This window comes from Cyprinodon tularosa, unplaced genomic scaffold (assembly GCF_016077235.1).
Source record: "Cyprinodon tularosa strain WSP-4 unplaced genomic scaffold, ASM1607723v1 ctg210, whole genome shotgun sequence".
In the NCBI taxonomy this organism is placed as follows: domain Eukaryota; kingdom Metazoa; phylum Chordata; class Actinopteri; order Cyprinodontiformes; family Cyprinodontidae; genus Cyprinodon; species Cyprinodon tularosa.
Window position 1 is genome coordinate 1,996,711 of NW_024038779.1, and position 19,457 is coordinate 2,016,167.

Below are 19,457 nucleotides of genomic sequence, written 5' to 3' on the forward strand. Positions count from 1 at the left end.
TCTCTACGGAGGGCATGATCCATCCAATGGACTGCCAAACGTGCAGTGGCGCAGAGCCACCCAGAGAGTGTCCCCGATGCAGCAGCTTCAATGAGCAGGCAGGGATCTGATCCAGGTCAGGAAAACAGATCAGACAGGAACAGTTCTTGAATCCAGGAGTCCGCAGCCTGGTCAGGGGGTCCGATTCACATGGGAACAGTCAGATCTAGGTTTTCCAGGAATACACTGAGCGTGAAGGCAGCTTCAAAGTTCCATGTGTCGAGCAACCGCAGGAAATGGTAAGTGAAAGAAGTGAGTAATTTGTGCATGATTTGTGGTGCATCTTTGAGTGACACAAGTCTAAGTGTTGTTTCCACGTTTGTAAAAAAAAAAAAAAAAATCTAAAAGCCACTCAAAACTTCATGAATTTCAAAATGCAAATATGTTAATGACTACATGATATTTGAATGGAGTTTATAGTGTGTAACCAAAATATGATTTCCTGGATTTCTTAGCATCAAGCAAATACTTTCTCCAGACCCTGTTCTTTAACGAAATTCTAACTCCATCATTAAGTTTTCCAAAACTGTCACGTTCCTAAGCGACATAGCGTACGGCGGAGAAAGCCATGCGAAAGGGTGGACCTGTTTTAATTCGCAGCCAAAACTCTTCCGGCCCACTTATTTTCACGGACTTCGGAGGATCCAGTCCTTGGAGGACGCAGCCCATTAATTCGAACACAGCCGTAGTCTAAGATAAAAAAAAAAAAAAACGTGCCTGGGTGCGTTCTTTTAGGGGGGTCTGCCCAAGTCACGTGTGGAAGGGAGAGCGATAGGAGGGGAGGTGAAGGATCAGAGAGGCGCATAATCAGTGCCGTCACTCTGTTATTAATCATTTTATGCTGTAAAATATAGAAAATGCCAACTAGAATTTTTTCTTTCTTGAGGGCATTTTGACACCCTCTCTAGTCCATCGCCCCTATGTGTTGCATACACTGCATACCCGCTTTTTGCGCCACTGATTAGCTGTACACCATGGACATATAAAAGTATATTACTTTCAGGAATCTAATGTAATGAATGTATCTAGTAAGAACTGAATTACTTCAACAGATCTGCATCATGATGATATTATTACCAGAGGTGGATATACCCAGTGTTGTGCCTGAACGCGTTCATTGAACGAAAGTTCATGAACTCGTTCTTATTTTGGGCGAACGTGAACTGAACGTACTGCATTATTGCCTGATGAACGTTATTGTGAACTCGTTCATTCTGGTGTCTGTGAACGGCACGCTCTCTCAGTTCAACTGCGTTCAATAGGTTGCCAGATTTCTATAAAGCCCTCCAGGCGAAACCCCAGCTAAATCACACCGTAAACAAGCCTTAATATGTAGCGGGAAAAACACCCAATCTGGCAACAGCAGCTACCAGTGTCGTAGCCTACAGCCGCGTGCGTCATCAAAACAAAATGCAGCGTGGAAGCCACAGCAGCATGGAGGCGACTTAAAACAGGTTTATGACCAGGTGGTCGGTGAGGATGATGGCAACAAGTTTGCCCGCCGGCTTTCAGTAAAAAAATCCGCACTTCAGTAACCTTAAATTCCTACCTCAGCCTGGTCCCTCAGTTTGTGTTAGTAAAATCTTCTTGAGCGGAGGTCTTCAACAGGGGATCCGCGACCCCTAGAGGGTCTACGGAGGTACTGCATGAGGGTCTGCATGGTTAGTTGATATTTTTATATTCCCCCCCTGCATTTTTTTCCCCCACTAATTAAAATGTCTTTAAATACTCATTAACATGAAATCAACACACTGTAGTAAACAGATAAATGGAGACAAAAGATGTCTTTCAGTCATCAATGCTCACATTCAGCGACACACAGGAGCTCTTTCAAGCTGGGCACCGTTTCCTTCACAACAACCAGGAATCAGAATCAGAAAAACTTTAATAATCCCAGGGAGAAATTAATTTCTTTACATTACTCCATCTGTAATAGAGTGACTATAGGACACAATTTCATACAATATATATAGTTAGGGGGTCCCCGCTCCATCTCGCCATCAGTTTGGGGGTCCTTAGTCTGGAAAGCATAGAAGACCCCTGTTCTTGAGGGTTTTACTATCCATGTAACTTGTTTGTTAAACCTGCCTGGTATAATTTTCCAGGATTCCAGTATTCCTTTTTAGTATGTATTGAAATGGAATTTCAAATGGAAAAAATTATTAAAATAAAAAAAAAAAACATTTGCACCTTAAAGACTACTTTCCTATTTTTCTTTTAATAATTACTCATAAAAAAGACCATTCAAGCAGCACATTTTTCCTGATGTTTTTGAGAATATACTGTAGGGGTGAAAGCTGCAGCTGCTACTAGTGTGAAGTGAATGGACAGCAACAAAGCATTAAAGCAACAATGGGGAAATGCTGTCCCCTCAATGCTAATGTAAACCCTGGTTGGATAAGGATTCAAAACTGGATATGAAGATGAAATCTGACGCACAGTTTCAGTGTTACAACTGATAAAATAATTGCCGTCTGTGGTTCTACAGTAGGCTATGGTGTAATTGAGCAATATATGAAAAAAAAAAGAAAAAAAAGAACTATGAACTAGTTCGTTTTTTGGAATTGTGAACTATGAACTCAACTAGTTCATTTTAAAATGTGTGAACTGAACTTTGAACTAGTTCACGTAGAAAGAGAACTTTCCCAACACTGGATATACCTTTTTACATTTACTAAGTGACATTTATTTTAATAGCTTTTTGATAAAAATAGACTTTTAATAGTAGCTTTGCCACACCAAATTTTACGTTTACTTGAGTAATATCTTAATAAATATTGTTCATCTCGAGTAAAGTGTTTGGCTAATTCAGCCATTGGGAGTAACCTCACTGAATAATGCCCAATTTTTTTTTAAGTGCTATAGATAAACCGTTAATGATTATGTTCTTAATTTTTTTTAAAGAAGCTTGTTTTCACCTACTATAATATTTGGAGGTCAAGCTAACATACTCTATAGAGTAATTGTTGCCACTGGTGGTAATGGTTTCATTTGTTTCTTTTTCAAATAAAAACAGGTTTGGAAAATGTTTTTTTTTTTTTTTTTTTTTTTTACCTGAAATTACATTATTTGTTGGTTTAATAATTTAGATTTACTCTGCTCAAACCTCAATAACTTATTTAAAAATGCCAGAAGCTGCACCTTACTTTACATTTTGGTCTATCTTATTACATAATTTTTCTCATCCGATGTAGCCTTTAAATTTTTACTCTTACTTGTCTAACTCCACATACTTTTTACCCTTACTCGATTAAAAATATACTGTAATAATGTTACTCTTACTTGAGTAGAATTATAATCATTATAATTGAACTTTTTAGTAAAGTCACATTTGTCAGTGTGACTTGCTAGAGTTCTCAAAAATACGGAATGACCAGATAGGTAAATTAAAATAAAACCTATAAAAGCATTAGTAAATATTTTAGTAAGAATTATGTTCTAAATTCAAGTGATAAAAATTAAAAAGCAAGAGACTAAAGAATTATTCACAGTCCTACGTAAAGCTATCAGTTTGTTTCAGTTTGGATATTTTAAATCATATTGTTCTAATGTGCAGTGGTCATTTGGATCTATACCAAAAGTGGATTCTTTAGTGTTTCTGGCTTGCCCTGCTAAAGTTTCATTGTGCTATTTGTGACTCAGAATGGCAGCTTTATGAAGCAGGAAATTTGTTTCTTTCATCTCAGTGGATGTATAGAGAAAAGAATAGGTAACCTTATGAGATGTGTCTCATTAAAAAAAGAGGGGGCTAATGACAGCTCTTTAACGCTGAGCCTCGGCTGCCTCTGCAGACATCAGTGCTCTTCTCTGCTGATTGGCCCTGCAGCCTCAGCATCACTTAGCTTCACATTAAATCGGCCTGTGCTCTGTCTAGTTTGAGCTGGGGTGAGAGGGAAAGGAGCAGCCAGTCAGTGTATTAATGAAAGCAGAAGGACCTATTCACTTCTCCTTTTGTTAGAAGAAACAAGACCCACTAATGTCTGTGGATGTAGAGGCTCTCATTCATTAACTTACCTATGTAGAAGGAATTAGGAAATCCGAAGGAGAACCATATTTTCATCCTGTTGGTTTTCCTACATCCTGCTAGTTTTGTCAAACCTTTTTTGTGAACAGACCAGCTATTTCTAACATGTTCAGTAAACTGAGAATGCTTTAAACAGATGTAATAAACTGTTAAAGATCCATTAAAAAACGTTTTTGGTCCGCTGATTCATTGAAAACAAGGAACCTCACAAGTATAAATGAAGACAGTTCTTTGAAGTGCTTCTTAGGTGCTTTTTATTGTTGCTTTTGCAACATCCCTCAGGAAATCCAATTCAACCCCCAGAGTGGTAGGGTCAGACCATCTTTGGGGACTGCACCATCTGCTCGAATACTCCATTCTCTATTTGTTTTTCAATTAAATAAAAATTTGGTTAAGAAAAAGGATTCAAACATCCTGAATTAACATCCAATGACAATTAAGCATATTTCCTATGGATTTATGTTGGGCTATCAGTTAAGAGGGTTGATTCAAATGCATGCAAACGATCAGAACAGGAACCGTCAGATCCTGGGTTCATTGAGTCCACAGAGAGTTCAGGCAGGTTCAGGGTTCCAAAACTCCAACAGAGAGTTCAGGCACAACCTTCAGATGGGAACAGGCAAGCTCAGTAGTAGAGAGGCAGAACAAGGCAGGATAACAGGTAAACTAAGGTGCAGTAAAGCTAGTTCCCTCCACTGAGCCAAGAACAGCAACAGGGCACGCTCAGTGGATAAGAGACAGGGCATGATCAGTAACACTATGAAATACTAAAAACCTCTCTGACCACTGACCTCCGAGAAAGAGAACTAAGACATTTAAGTCAAACTCAGAAACACAATCTCCAAGTCAAACTCAAAGTCGATGATATGTCCTCAATAGACTGAGTCGTATATAAAGCAGCAGGAGCAGGTGAATGAGATGCCTGATAATTGGAAACCAGGCGGAGTTAGGCAGGTGAGTGAAATTACCAATTAGGCCAGCTCCCAGAGGGATGATCATGACAGCTGTGGTTTTTAAAGAACCTAAAAAAAATACATAGTTCCACAACTGTCAAGGTTATTTGGAGTTTTTTGAGGACCCAAATGTAAAGATCAGGAGGCAGAGATGAGTTTTTTAGATTTAATCAGGTAGTCCAAGGCAACAGAGGCAACGAAACACAGTTTTGAGAGTTTTGTGGTTGTTTATATGTCAAAAAATTAAAGGTGTGGGAGTCCTTTCCAATGGACCAGATATTCTAAAACTAAAATTACCCTATAACTGTCATGTTCATGTGAGTAGACCCAAATTAAATTTTTTTTTAAACTCCAGTTTAAAGAAAATCTTGGAATGGACCGAAGCACCCTATGATATAAGCTTTGTAATTCATTCAACGCTTGATAGTCTTTATGAAATTAAAGTAGAAAGACAAAGAAAGTATCCAGATACTGTTATCTATGTAGCCGAGTGAACTTTTGGATGTTACAATTCTATATCATTTATATCTTAATAGTTGTATAGCCATTGCAGGTTTTTATCAGTATTGATAAAGTTATTCTCTGTATGTGTATAGCTAGATTCTAATTTTTGGTTTGTTTGCTGTGATTAGGGAAAATGACACAAAGGATCAAAACTGTATTTATCAGATGTTTATTCTTTCTCAATTAAAAATGTCCATGTGGACAAGGTTGTCAAAAGGTTTTCTGTAACACATTCCGGAACTTTTCCGGAAGTATTATGTTCTGTGGAGAATGCAAATTTTTACGCTTTCTTGTATATTTTGATCAATAAAAAAAAAAAAAAAGAAAGCGAAGATGTCCCTTCCTCAGATCCTTAAGAGAATTTTCTCATAAAATATATCTTATAATATTATCCACTGTACACAGAAAGTGCAGACCATCATCTAAACATTTTAAATATGAGGCACAACTCAAAACTATCAATAACAATGTCTGTCCACCTACAGTATAAGGTCTGGCTAGGAAAACAAGTATTTAGAAGAAGGTCCCGAAAATGTTCCTATCTTAAATTAACCAAAACATGTAGCAAACATATCCAGAAGGTTGGATGAAAAGAAATGTGAACTTTCTGAAGTACAGGTAAAATCAAAGGAGTGCAAAATGCTGTTCTTCCAGCTGAACCAAAGTGGGATTCTACAATATTACCTGAGGGGGCTGATAACAAATACAGTATGTGCCACATTTTGTCTAAAATCTAGCAAATATTCTTAGCAAACCATATTAGATTACATTCTATAGCTATGCAGCCCTTGGTGTTGGTTTGTTAAATAAAATCGAAATAAAACTCACTAAATTCTGTGATTATCACACAACAGATGTTTAGAGGAATTAATGATTTTGACAGGAACTGTTGACAAACAAGGAGAAACTCCAACTAAAAGGCCATTTTTTGACTTAAGTGGCAAATAGGGAAGATACTTTTAAACTATCCCCCCTCTAATTAATTTACAGGAGGTGTTAATACTGTATTTTGTTTTGTTTTTGTATTACTTTTAATGTAGTGACAGTACATCAAACTATTCTGTGACACCAGTCTCAACTGAAGCAATCTCTGTGTAAATATAGACATATATTTGGTTATCATCACCCATTAACAATACATAATTTCTCATAGACTAAAAACCCCTGATGTAAACCACCTGTATATGCAACATTTATTTGCACATTATACTCCCTAAGAAGAGGCTGGCTTCATTTTAAACATTGAGTTATGGCAATGCTCAGCTAGTTTATGCTGCTATAATCTCATCAGAAATGTTGTTGATGTAATAAACGTTAGAAACTCATGCAGAAATCCCCAGGCTGTGGGTACAGAATTCCATAAATAAAGAGAAAATTAGAAGAGAATGGTGGGAAGAAAAAAAGTTGGTAGATATTGAGGGACATTGCCTTTGGGGACTGTTTTCCATCTGCCAAGCATACAAGCAATAATTCAGTCTTGTTTTATTTCTATATTTTTCCTCCAATTGTTATCAGCCTTGTCCTGGGGCAGCACACTGGGTTAGCTAACTACCCAATATGGGGGCATATTGTATGATTAGGCAGCACAATGTTTTTGCCCTAACAAAGCTGCAACAATAAATATGCTAACAGTTTCCTTTTTGAAAACAACAAAATAAAGTAGTTTGAATAATAAAAGTAAATCTGAGAACGTTTTTTTGTGAGTGCCCTCTGCTTCGCATGATAATCTGCCCTGTGGCTGAAAAAGCAATTTCTCAACAGCTTCCCCAAGAAATATGTCTATTGTTTGTGTCTGTCCTGACCCAACAGTCGCTACAAGCACATTCATATCAATTTGTGTCTCTTCATTACACTCCGGCCATCATTTAACACCACAACTGCAAAATTTTCTTTTGTTCCCTTTGCTCTGAGCCCGAGATTAAAGCACTAACAACCACTCCCTGTTCTCATTAGAAACCCTACACAGATACACTTTTCATCTGAGCCTGTCACACTCCCGGACTGGACTGTCAGCTAAATGAAGATGGAGGAACCCAAAGAATTACTTTGTTGCTTTGCAGAAGGATGTTGGTTGTTTTCTGGTGTGCAAACACAGGTGGGATTTTTTCTCATCCCACTTCTTTTCAATTGTTGTTGTTTCTGTTGAAGAAGCTACAGATTAGGGTGATGGCAATGAGGACTTCCAACCTTAAAGAAATAGAGCTTGCCACTGAAGATTTCTTATTAAAATACCAGTGGAAACACTGCAAATGCTGGTAATAGCCTTTAGTTGCTTTAATGCTGCTAATAAGCTTTTGCAATCATTCATAGCTCTCTTTGGAGGGCCATGGATAATTATGATGACATTCTTTTTAATATGCTAATAGTGAATTCATTCATGCATGTCATTTTTTTCCCATTTTCTCACTGCTCTTTGGGAGATTATTTTGAGAAAACTATGTTGAAGTAAAACTATAAACATTCTTCTCTAATTGGTTGTTTGGTCATGATATGAATTATCCTCTTCCTTCCAAATGTGAACATAAAATTTGTCTCATTTTCTATGAGGACAATATTTGTTTTGTATTTATTCTTTGGCTTTAACATTTATAATGTATATGTATAATTTTTACTTATTTATATGGTCAGTACGTCTATGCAGTGCAAGTGCAATAATTCAAGTCAGCTATAGTCTTTACTTAGCTTTATACTGTGCTGTGATATACTGTGATATTTTTTATATCTGAAGGAAACATATTTCAGGACATTAAAACTTTTCTTATGCTCTTTTGTACTGTATACACTATTTTCCTATTGTCTGTTGTATTTTTATCTTTAATGGCATCTTGCTTTTCCGGGTTGGACAAAACACCTCTGATGTCATCAGTCTAAGCACAGGCTCCCCTAAGGGCTGTGTCCTGAGTCCCCTCCTATTCACCCTGAGGAAACATGACTGCATCCTCAGGTTCACCACCAATCACATTGTGAAGTTTCCAGATGACACCACAGTGGTGGGCCTCATCAGTGGTGACAATGACCAGGATAACAGAGAGGAGGTGGAGCAGCTGGTGGACTGGTACAAAGATAGCCTGATCCTGAACGTGGAGAAGACGAAGGAGATCATCTTGGACTTCAGGAAGAACCATCCTAACCACACTCCACTGGTCATTAACAGCTCACTGATCAAAAGGGCACAAAAGCATATGTAATTTTTTGTGGAGGAAGAGGGGAGCCCATCTGCCCCCACCCATCCTCACCACCTTCTACAGAAGCACCATAGAGCGCGTTCTGACCAGCTGTCTCACTGTGTGGTGTGGAGGCTGCAGCGCCTCAGACTGGAAGAAGGTGAGAAGAGTGGTGAGAACAGCAGAGAAGATCATGGGGGCTCCTCTTCCCCTCCATTAAAGACATTTCATCCCAGCGCTGCGTGTCCAGAGCCCGTAACATCATAAATGACCCCTCACACCCCCACCATGGACTGTTCTCCCTGCTGCCCTCTGGGAAGAGACTTCGAAGCATTGGATGCAGGTCTAGCAGATTCCACAACAGTTTCTTCCCCACCACCTTTGGACTGCTGAATGTTGTGTAAAATTGGTTGTTTTATTTTTAAAGAAAATAAAAATAAATAAAAAATGAATGTTAGAACTGTCTGCCATATGTTTATATTTTTTACTGTTTTCAAGGCTGCACTATAAAAAATGAAATTATCAAGAGTTGTTTTAAACATAATTTCTTTTTGTATACACTCGTGTATACAAAATGACAAAATAAATAAACAAAAAAAACAAACAAAATAAATGACAAAATAAATCTGTCTAAGTCTAAGTCTTTAACTCAGCCCTTTGTACTCTATATAAACTACTGGAAGAGTTTATATAGAGATCGCCATGTTTACATTTATTACTGCTGTACTTGCAACAAATGGAAATTTTTTGTGTACTGTACTGAATGAAATTTCATTTTGTATACACCCTGTGTTTACAAAATGACCAAAAAGTTTGTCTAAGGATAACTCTAAGGAGCCAGAATCGCCCTGAAGGAGTAATCCCAAGGGATAAATAAAGTTGAGTCCAAGTCTAAGTCTTTTTTTTCCTTCTATTTTACATGTATCTTTAGATTTTGGTTTGGCATGGCTTCATTTAATAAAAACAATGTAACCTCTCAGTCACTATATTTTTGTTAATTTTTTTCTGTGTTCATAATAAAATCTTAACTCAGTTTTCCCTATAAATTAGTATTGTGTAATACCATAAAAAATAGTCTTCAGGGTGGAACATGGACTGCTCTAAACCTTCCACTAGACAGCTGCATTGAGGTAGGATTTGATAAATCCAGTCGGCCAACACCAGTATTGATCTTATTGGCTCAAGCATCTGGATTCTTTGCCTTCTAATCTTCCTTCTCCAGCCTGTGGGATCTAAATTTCTAAACAAAATCAGGGTAACATTTATCTGAAAGGAGGACTTTGGACCATTGACCAGTTGTTTGTTTTTATAGAAGTTATTTAAAGCAAGAATGCAGAGTTAAAGTCACAGCTTTCTCAAGGTTGCAGGTTATCTTTGTTACTCGTGCCTTTTTTTCTGCCACACCTTTTTTTCTCATACCTAAGTTTTCCAGTAGATGCAGCATCCTGGATAGCCTGATTCTATAATTTGCTATAATCCTGGTGTCTGAAAGACTGAGCAACAACTATAAAAACTCATTACATGATATTTCTGTATCTAAGATATATTTAATCTAACATTTTTTTTTTCTAGTTAACCATAATAATTAGAAACAAAAGAAGATCTCAGTCTTTTTATTAATTAAATATGTTTTCAGATGAGGATTGGATTAAAATAGTATTTATTAAAGACATCTTTTAAGCAGGTAATATACATATTTCAGTTACACCCAAATTTCTGTAAAAAAAAAAAAAAATGTTAAAAAGTTGTTGATTTTTTCATTCTCTGAATAGTTTTTGTTTTAAATAATTCAGTGATTTCCATGTGTAAATTGTTCCATCCAACCAAGTCTTTCCAATCAGCAGGAACATCTGAAAAATGAACCTCCTGAGGATATTTTTAGGCAAACAACAGTTTCACTGGAAGACCAATATGTAGAGGTGTTCAAATATTCAGCAGAGCCATCAAACACTCTGTGCCTGCGATGTTATTATCTGAAATATGCATGTACCAACTCACTAAATCTCAATGTGAGAATATAATGTCTTTGCATTTCTTATTATTTCATTACTACCAGTATGTTATAGGTGGTTGAAAGAAGAAAAGGGATAGAGTTTTTATCAGATGCCTATGCAAACTTAAAAGCAAAGACAAATGTTTCAACTCTCTATTTTTCTTTGCTAGGGTTTGTAATGAATCACAATTCAGTGACCTCTGCCTTGAATCAATACAAAGCGCAATGCCAGCACTATCTTTGCCTTATTACAATATGGGTAGAGTCAGACTCATTGCAGACGAGGTTCCAGCAAGTTTGCCTCTATTCCTTTAAAATGCATGGGATTAAGAGGGAATGGTGAGCTGTAGTATCAATCAAGCTCAACCGAGTGAGTAAAATGGAGAGAACAGATTGGAAAATTGACGCTTGACAGTTTGCATGTTACTGAACCCCTTGCTGCTTAGGCATTTTCTTTCTCTCTATAAAGAAATGGGGACACACTGTCTGCATGCTTTGAAAATGGCACTGATACATTAGAGAAAATCATCACTGGATAGTAAGGTCATTTTCTGATATGATCAGAGCCAACTTTTTAAGCTCAGTCTTCCACTCAACCAACCGTATGCTGAAATATAGCGCAATACACATAGTGGAAATTAATACTTGCCCTGAAGGTTTTGAAACATTAATGCAGGAGGATTTAGGTCTAGATATATTCCTGGTTGTAAGTTTTCAAACCTTTTTTTCCCCCCCTGATGTCAGTAGACTTCACTTGGCCAGTCAGAAGGCAGCCCAGCTCCTCATGATAAAAGCCAAACCCCTGGTGGATTCATGTCATTGATGTGAATTTGCTCAAATGGGCTTCCTGTGTTATCTGCAGCACCAGCTGACACCAAACACATAAAACACAGTCATGTATCCTCTCTGCATCAGGCTCCGTATCTGTGACAAAACAGAAATGAAAATGCCTGGCCACATCTTTAGTGACTGATAGATAAGGTAGGCTGACATAGTAGGGACTATTTTATGAACACGATAAGAAAGGTGTTGAAACAGTACAGTAATGCAGACTCTAAATTCCTATAGTTTATTTTTCCCAATATTTTCTTTTTTCTATAAAATTTTCTGCACTTTTTTGGTTTCCGTCATGACACAGCAGTTTTTTTACTGTATGTACAGCCTCCTTTCTCATCACTATCATCACATACTCTAAATCAACCATTCTGGTTTTAGGTTATATTGTACCATTAAAATGATCTAATTCTCTCACTTATGATCTTTAACAAATGTACAGCAAACTGATCCTACTGATTGCAGTGGGGTCTTCTCTGTTTTATGACAGCTATGCCAAGTTCCATGTTACGACCTTCAGGATTTCCCGATTAAAACCCAAATTAATTGTGGCCGTTCTAAAACTGATACTACTTTAATCAACATCTTTACTGTCAGCTCAACTTTTATTCAGAATGTGTTTAAAACCTAATGTCATCTAATAATTATGAAGGCACTAGCATACTCTATGTAAAAGCTGATGAGGCTTTTAACCTGTAAAAACAATCTGCCAGATTTAGAAAAAAAAAGTGTTTAGTATGTTTAAAGAGTAATCTCCCCCCCACTTTTTAGTGTTGGTATAAATACCGTCTGCTGTGATTTAGCGGGAATTCCACATGTGAATGATCTTAAGATTTTTTTAAAGGTCAGAGCAGTCCGCTCTAAGGAGCCTTTGAAGACTTTTTGCCTGCTGGTGTCCATCTGCCTTGCAGAAAAGATCCAACAACTTCGAAAAAAAATAAGGAATTAAAAGTAGAACATCACCTCAGGTGAAGAGAGAAGATGTCTTTTCAGCTCCATCTCTCAGGTATAACATTAGAACCTTACAGAGTGTTTGGAGATAAATAATAAAGGTATTAGAATGATAAATAATGACCAACGAGATGCATAAATTGGTCGAGCAATTGCTGTCTGGTTCATGGAAAGATGAAATTTCCCTTTTAAATTAAGAAATGGATGGATGCATTCTGAAGAGAGACAGAAAGATGATAAATGATAATGATTGGAGTGTTTTCGGCTGCATTTTAATTAATAATGCTTGCTATAACATGGAAATTTTAATGTGATATACTTTTTTTCTGCATTAATTTGGCTTATTTGTTCTGGATGAATAATGACAAATAGTAAGAATGGCGGGTTAATAATGCAGCTCTTCATTCACAGTAATGAGCATGAAACAATCCATGTATTGGTTGAGTTAGCTTTTAGTTTTCTACTTCTCTAACATAATGTTTTTGGCTTTGAAACTGTGGAGTTTAACTTCTTCACCTTTCATCTCATTCCAAACAGTGTGATTAAGTGAATGTAGCAGCAATGTTCTACCAGTGTCACAAGGTTAGCATTTCTTTCATAACAATGAGCATTTTATTTTATTTCAGAAGCTAGGAACTCCTATTTCTAGATATGTTTTTGTTTTTATTTGCACTGTTTAAGATCATAAACAATAAGGTCACATCAAAAATAATATCTGCTGTTCAGTTTAAGACATTTTCCTACAGAATATGTAGCAGCAAAGTAAAATATGGGAGGGTAGGATAATAACAGGCTGATTTATTACAGCTGCAAATAATGTCATTCATTCATCTATTTTTATTTTGCGCATCCAAAAGGTAACGGCAATTTGCATCTACCATTGCTATAAGATAAAATCAGAAGAGAGGGAAAATACAGCATCTTTGTTATTGTAATAATTATTCAATTAATAGAATAAAAACTTTACAATATTTGCTGTCTGAATACTTTAAGCTAATCATAGATAACTTACCTATTGTTTGTTCATGGATGTAGGCCTAATGATTGCTAGCTTGGTTCACAAGGGATCAACGTTGTTGGAAAATGTAATATGAATTCATTAGAGTTTACTTCTGGAGCTCCAGTACATTTTTTCATATCTTATTTCTATGCAGTTATAAGCGATCTACTGAAGATTGTCCCCACTATATGAGGTAAAGATGTTACACTGGGTTTTGCAACCAATAAAATATGGGTAAAACAAATTTTTTTGTTATTTTTCAATATTAGGTGAATAAATAACAATAACTCACTTTTACTACTTATAAAACAACATGAAATAATATGCAACATGCATTACAAACTGACACTTAAACTGGTCCTTGAACAAAAGAAAATCTTTCGAGTCAGACTCCTCATCTGAGTTGCAGTTTTGACATAGCTTGTGTAGATTGAATTGCCAAGGGAACATCCATGATATGAAAAAAAAAAAAAAAAAAAATGAAATATTATGAAACATTGATTAGAATACTGGTTCTGGAACAAAAGAAAACCTAAAAAACCTGTGATTAATAGTCACGCTCCTCATCTGAGTTACAGTTTTTGCAAATGTAGACTGAATTGCCAGTTTTGCATTCTTCATGTGCCCATCCTTTGAATATCATGCACTACACCCATGTTTCTTCTGGGCAGCTGTTTTCAAATGGCTCTATGCACGCCAGGCACAGGGATCATCTTCTTCGAATGAGGAGTCATCTGGAGTTTTTCTTTTCTTCCTCCATTTCTTTTCTGTGCTTTGCTTCGTTGACATTTTAGATTTGGTTGCCTTGCATTACTTTTTGAACAGTCTCTTCTTCCCTTGTGCCTGCCTTTCAGCTTCAAGTGCCTCTTTCACAGGTGTGTCAGGGAGAATAGAACATTTTTCTCTTCTTATTCTGCTGAGTAACTTTTTTTCTTGGACCAGCTTTCGGATAAGGCTTAATATCCTCTGGAGCAAATGTGTTAGTGGAGAAGGCTGGGTTTCTAGGGCCTCGAATAGTTCCAAGAGTTGGGTGGGTTGGTGTTTGGGTTTGGTAGAACTGGGTCCTAGTAACAGCATCTGAGATGTAAGATGGAGCAAATTCTGTCTCCAAGAACACATCCCTATTGTTAGGCTGAATCCCTGTTGCCCGAAAACCCGCCTGAATATTAGGTGGGGTTTCAGCCAGGGAAAACGCAATTGCTAAAATCCCAGGGATGTCATAAATGCTGAGTGCTTTCCCAGGGTTGCTCCTCATCCAGGAATCAGAGACAGAGTTTACATACTTTTTAAATGGGCCATATACCATTCTGTCTAAAGGCTACAGACTATGTGAGCAGTGGGGTGGGAAGGACAACATGATGATGCAATCATCTTTGGCAAAATTCAATCCATCAATAGAGAGATGTGAGGAGTGGTTATCCAGAAGGAGTAAGCAAGGTTTCTCCTTTGAGCAGTTGGCATGGTCTACAAAATGCTTAAGGAAATCAGCAAAGTGTTGTTCATTCATCCACCCTATGGGATTTGCTCCTCCGTTGCAGCTTGGTGGGCCATTGTTGATGAAATGATCATGAAAATGCACCCAAGGAAATATGAAATAGGTGGAGATGCAAGGGTTACCAGGGTACCCCTTTCCCTGGATGTCAGTGACCCCACCTTCTTGAAGCCATGTCTGGCTACCAGTCAGACTGGTTTCTTCTTGTAAAAGGCACTAGTTGCCTTGACAGAGCAAGATTAGTTGCCTCACGTTATCTAAGGGGCTTTTTGTCTGACCAAGCCTGTGGAAATTTCAACCCCTTTGCCACTGCAGATTCATATGCCCAGCTTTCTCATCTCTGATGGAGACAAACCAAAATATATGTCAGAGGATCGCTTGTTGTAGTTCTCCAGCTACAATTCCATCTCGGTGCTGAAAACCTGCCTCTGCAATTTGTACCCGTCCACTGTAGTCGGGATAGCTGTCTGATCCTGCATTGACGCTGGTATAAATGTTTTATAATATAGCACTAAAGTACGGTAATTGCAATTAAAGTCCTTTGCCGTACTCCTCATCGACTTGTGACGTAGGGTCACCTGCCTGACTGCCCTCCGCATCACGTCAGGTGCTGCACGGCCATGCTCTGTTTTTCTTTTCTAACTCCTGACCATCTTCTCACTTTGTCCTCTCTTTTAGAGAACCAGTAAATCCGTTTATTAGGATTTATTGATTTAAATTATTTTTGAAATGATCATGTTTGCTAATGCTGGCTCTATCTTAATGTTATAGGCTAAATCAGAACAATGACTGGTATGATCAGATGCCTTAATATCTACTTTACATAGTCCATATGTATACTGCTAGATTTTATATCTAAATGAAGCGTATTTAAAAAAATATAGAGTTAATATTTTTTTACTTTGGGTAGTGGAAAATGGTTGACTGGTGCTCATCTCAACTTACAGTGTCTTGTCGTCTTTCTCACCCTGAGACCTGACCATGCAAAGGAAGAAAACTAGAATTCCATTTTTTTGTTGTGCCGTCTGGTGGAGAAGATAATTGCAATGTTACAACTTACCCATGCGACAACTAGCCCCGGTCTCCCTACTTTGCAACTAATTTGAGTTTATCACAAAGTGTAATCTTTAAACAGTAATTATTTTCAATTTTTGCTGTTAATTTCACTGTGTAAAAGAGTTCAATATTATTATTAATAAAGTTGTTTTCTACAATAGTTTAACATTGTTATCGATAAGGTTTTTTGACAATAGTTCTAAAAATTTAATTAATTGCTGCCACGCCCCTCTGTAATTACACAACCCTACCCCTTTAGAAACCACTTGCCTGCGCTGATGTATTGATGTATTGAGATATTGAATCAGTAATCATTTAAAAAAAATGTTTTTCACATTACAAAAACTATATAAAAAGTATGAGGTGGACGAACATCCCTTACGCTCCATATGTATGTATGTATGTATATATATATATATATATACATAAGTATACTTTGCCTCCAAGTAAACAGAGACATTCAGTGACAAACTGCGGCTTCAGAAATCCACCATAAAAACACATTTTTCAGTAATTATATGTGAAACGTTGGTGTCTGTGGGGACTGTTTGCTGGCAGGATGTTTCTTGGCAGTGTGAAATGAAATAATTAGGACACACACAACTGTTCATGTGTGTGTTAACGAGATAAGTTTGAGAATAATAGGTATGAAGGATGTACAGTTGGGTCTATAAAGAGCAGACCATTTGTATTTCTCTGGTCAACTCTGAGCTTCCATCATGCTGAACTCGACCTCCATCCGTTTTGGAGTGATTGCTTCTTTAAATCAACCAACAGCTGAGTCGACCACCAACAGTCTGACTATGAGTAGCAGGAGCAAATAACTGACTGTGTGATGAAACCTTATCTTCTCGCCCTCTTTGATGGCCCGCCGTTACCCTTTGCACTGAGCCTGGCTGGGAACACGGTTTGTAACATTGTGGATTGGAAAAAGAAAATAGGATGAAATGTCACAATTTTTCAGGGACATATGGGAACAGGTTAAAGCGGTTTCTGGTTGATTTGATCCAACAGTATTTTTAAGATAAAGAAAAGAGTGTTGTCTTCAGCAATAACAGCAATGCCTTTGAATCCCAAATTTCTTTCCCTGCTCATTAAAGTAATCATCTCATTATTGTTATAACTGGTAAAAAATAAATTCTTATGCCTTCATGTCAAAAGCAGCCAGAGGCATTACTGTTCTAGTCTGTTGGGAGATCTGGCCTGGACCTCTGTAAATGTGGAAATAGCTCTATAGTGCTAGTTGCACATTGATATACCAATGAGGCTGTGCTGAAACACTTTCTTATTTAGCATTCTATCAGGAAGGAAAAATAACTTCAGTGGTGAAAGTGTCAACTCAAATCAATTCTGCTCTGTTTTTATATCTAACAAATTAAATATCCTTCTCAAAGGATTTCATTATCATAAAATCAAATCACATCCTCTACTTGGATTAAAACTAGCTCCATTAATGGGTATAATTCACCGTGACAAGTTGAAAGACAGCCTCCTTCTATGGAGTTAGATCAGTCTCAGTTTTCACAAATACACATATGAGACCCATACATGCACAGAACAATTCACTTAAGCACAAAAAACACACACACGCAATTGACAAGATTCACAGACAGCACAAGATTCACTAAAGTACTTCTGGTCCATAAACAATTATAAATTATATTGAAAAGTACCAGTGGTCTGTAAACTTCATTGCATTTGTGTGTGGATTTTTGAGACTCCCTCGACGTGCCTCGATACAGCAATGCATTTTTTAAAACCCGTAATGCTTTGCCACCAATTACAAAACACTGTTATGTAAGCGAATCACAAGAAAGTACTCCAAGTGGGATGACACCCCCAGATTCCACATCCTCCCTATCTGCCCTGTCCACCCTATCTCTGCGCATGCTATAATAATATACCATGCGCTATATTATTATTTAATTCATGGGAGAAAAACATCCAGTAATCAACGTTTATTTTAATATGACATTATTAAATCTCACCATCAGCATCAATCAAACACGTTTCTGCACAAGCATTATTTTTTTCTGGTGGGTAATAGGAATAATCATACAAAATTGGTTTGTTCTCTACTTCCAAACTCAGCATCTGTTCATCCATGCCTGCGAAAAAAAATGAAATGAATGAAAAATCTTCTTCCTGGTATGTTGAATTAACAATAATTGCATCCAATAATTGAATTAAACTGTCTCAGTTTTGGGGAATACATAACAATTATGCTCTAATCTGTAGTTAGCAATCGGTCGTTACCATATTTTACATTTACAAACCGGATCTCCTATTATTATTTCATGTTATTTCATAAATAGTAGATGGTGACATTGGAAGGAGTAGCGGTGGAGGTAGAAAAGTTCTGGATGGGTTGGTGACCTCCATTCCTGACACTAGTTATGCAAGCAAAGATGCCATTCAAAAGCAAAATATGAATTTACTCATATGATGTCAACCATTAGGGCTCAAAACGTGATCATGTAAATGTTAACTTTGTATATTGGAAAAGGTACCCACTTCTGATGAAAACTTGGGTAAAGATGATGATGCAGGTGGAGTAAATCTTGGAATTACTAGTGTGAGAAAGAAATAGAAAATAAGTTTTAATCATTCATACTTCATACTACATCATATATTTTAAGAGACCTGTGTTTCCTTAGTCTGAGCATTCTCCTAAGATGCTGCAATGTGTTGTCTGAACACTGACATTACTGGCACAGATACTGTACTGAGATAAGCAGCAAATAGAGAAAACAAGTAACAAGAATGCCTGAAGAACTGATCCAGAAGATGTTGTAATTTTTTTCAGAAGCTTGTGCAAGTAACAACTACAGATAAAAGAAAGATGTTTTAAGGGGTTTATTGCCATATGAGGATCATTCTGTTTCTACCAGAGGCAGGGAAGGATTCCCGGATGGCACTGAGGAGATGTAAGGTGTTATTTCAAGTTGTTATCTCTAAAGTTTGTTGATAAGTGTGCAGGAGTAGTAGTGGAGTCTTGCTGTTATTAGGGAGGTGAAGTTTTCCAGGAGGCAGTTAGTCAATCTATGGAGGCTTAAGTTGGCAAGTTGTGGTGTGTAATTCAGGCTTGTTATGGTTCCTGTCTTTCTTTCCGGGGAGTAGATGGAGCATTAATGAGTGATGATTGTGGTTTAGAGGCACTTGGGCTGCTGATCCAGAGAAGCAACCAGAGGAGCAGCAGTTGGAATCCTGCTGCAAACCACTGAGGATACAGAGGATAGCACTCCCTGGAAAATCAAGAACATTCAAGAAGAATAGTAAAAATGTAAGTAATAAAAAACACAGATAAACTTGCATTTATAAGCTCACAAGGAAGCCTGGATTCCCCTTAACATACAAGGACAATCTGGAATCTGCCACAGTGGATCAGCTCCTCTATAAGCTCTTGCTGACCATGAGGAGCATTAGCTGCTGTAACGAACCTGACAG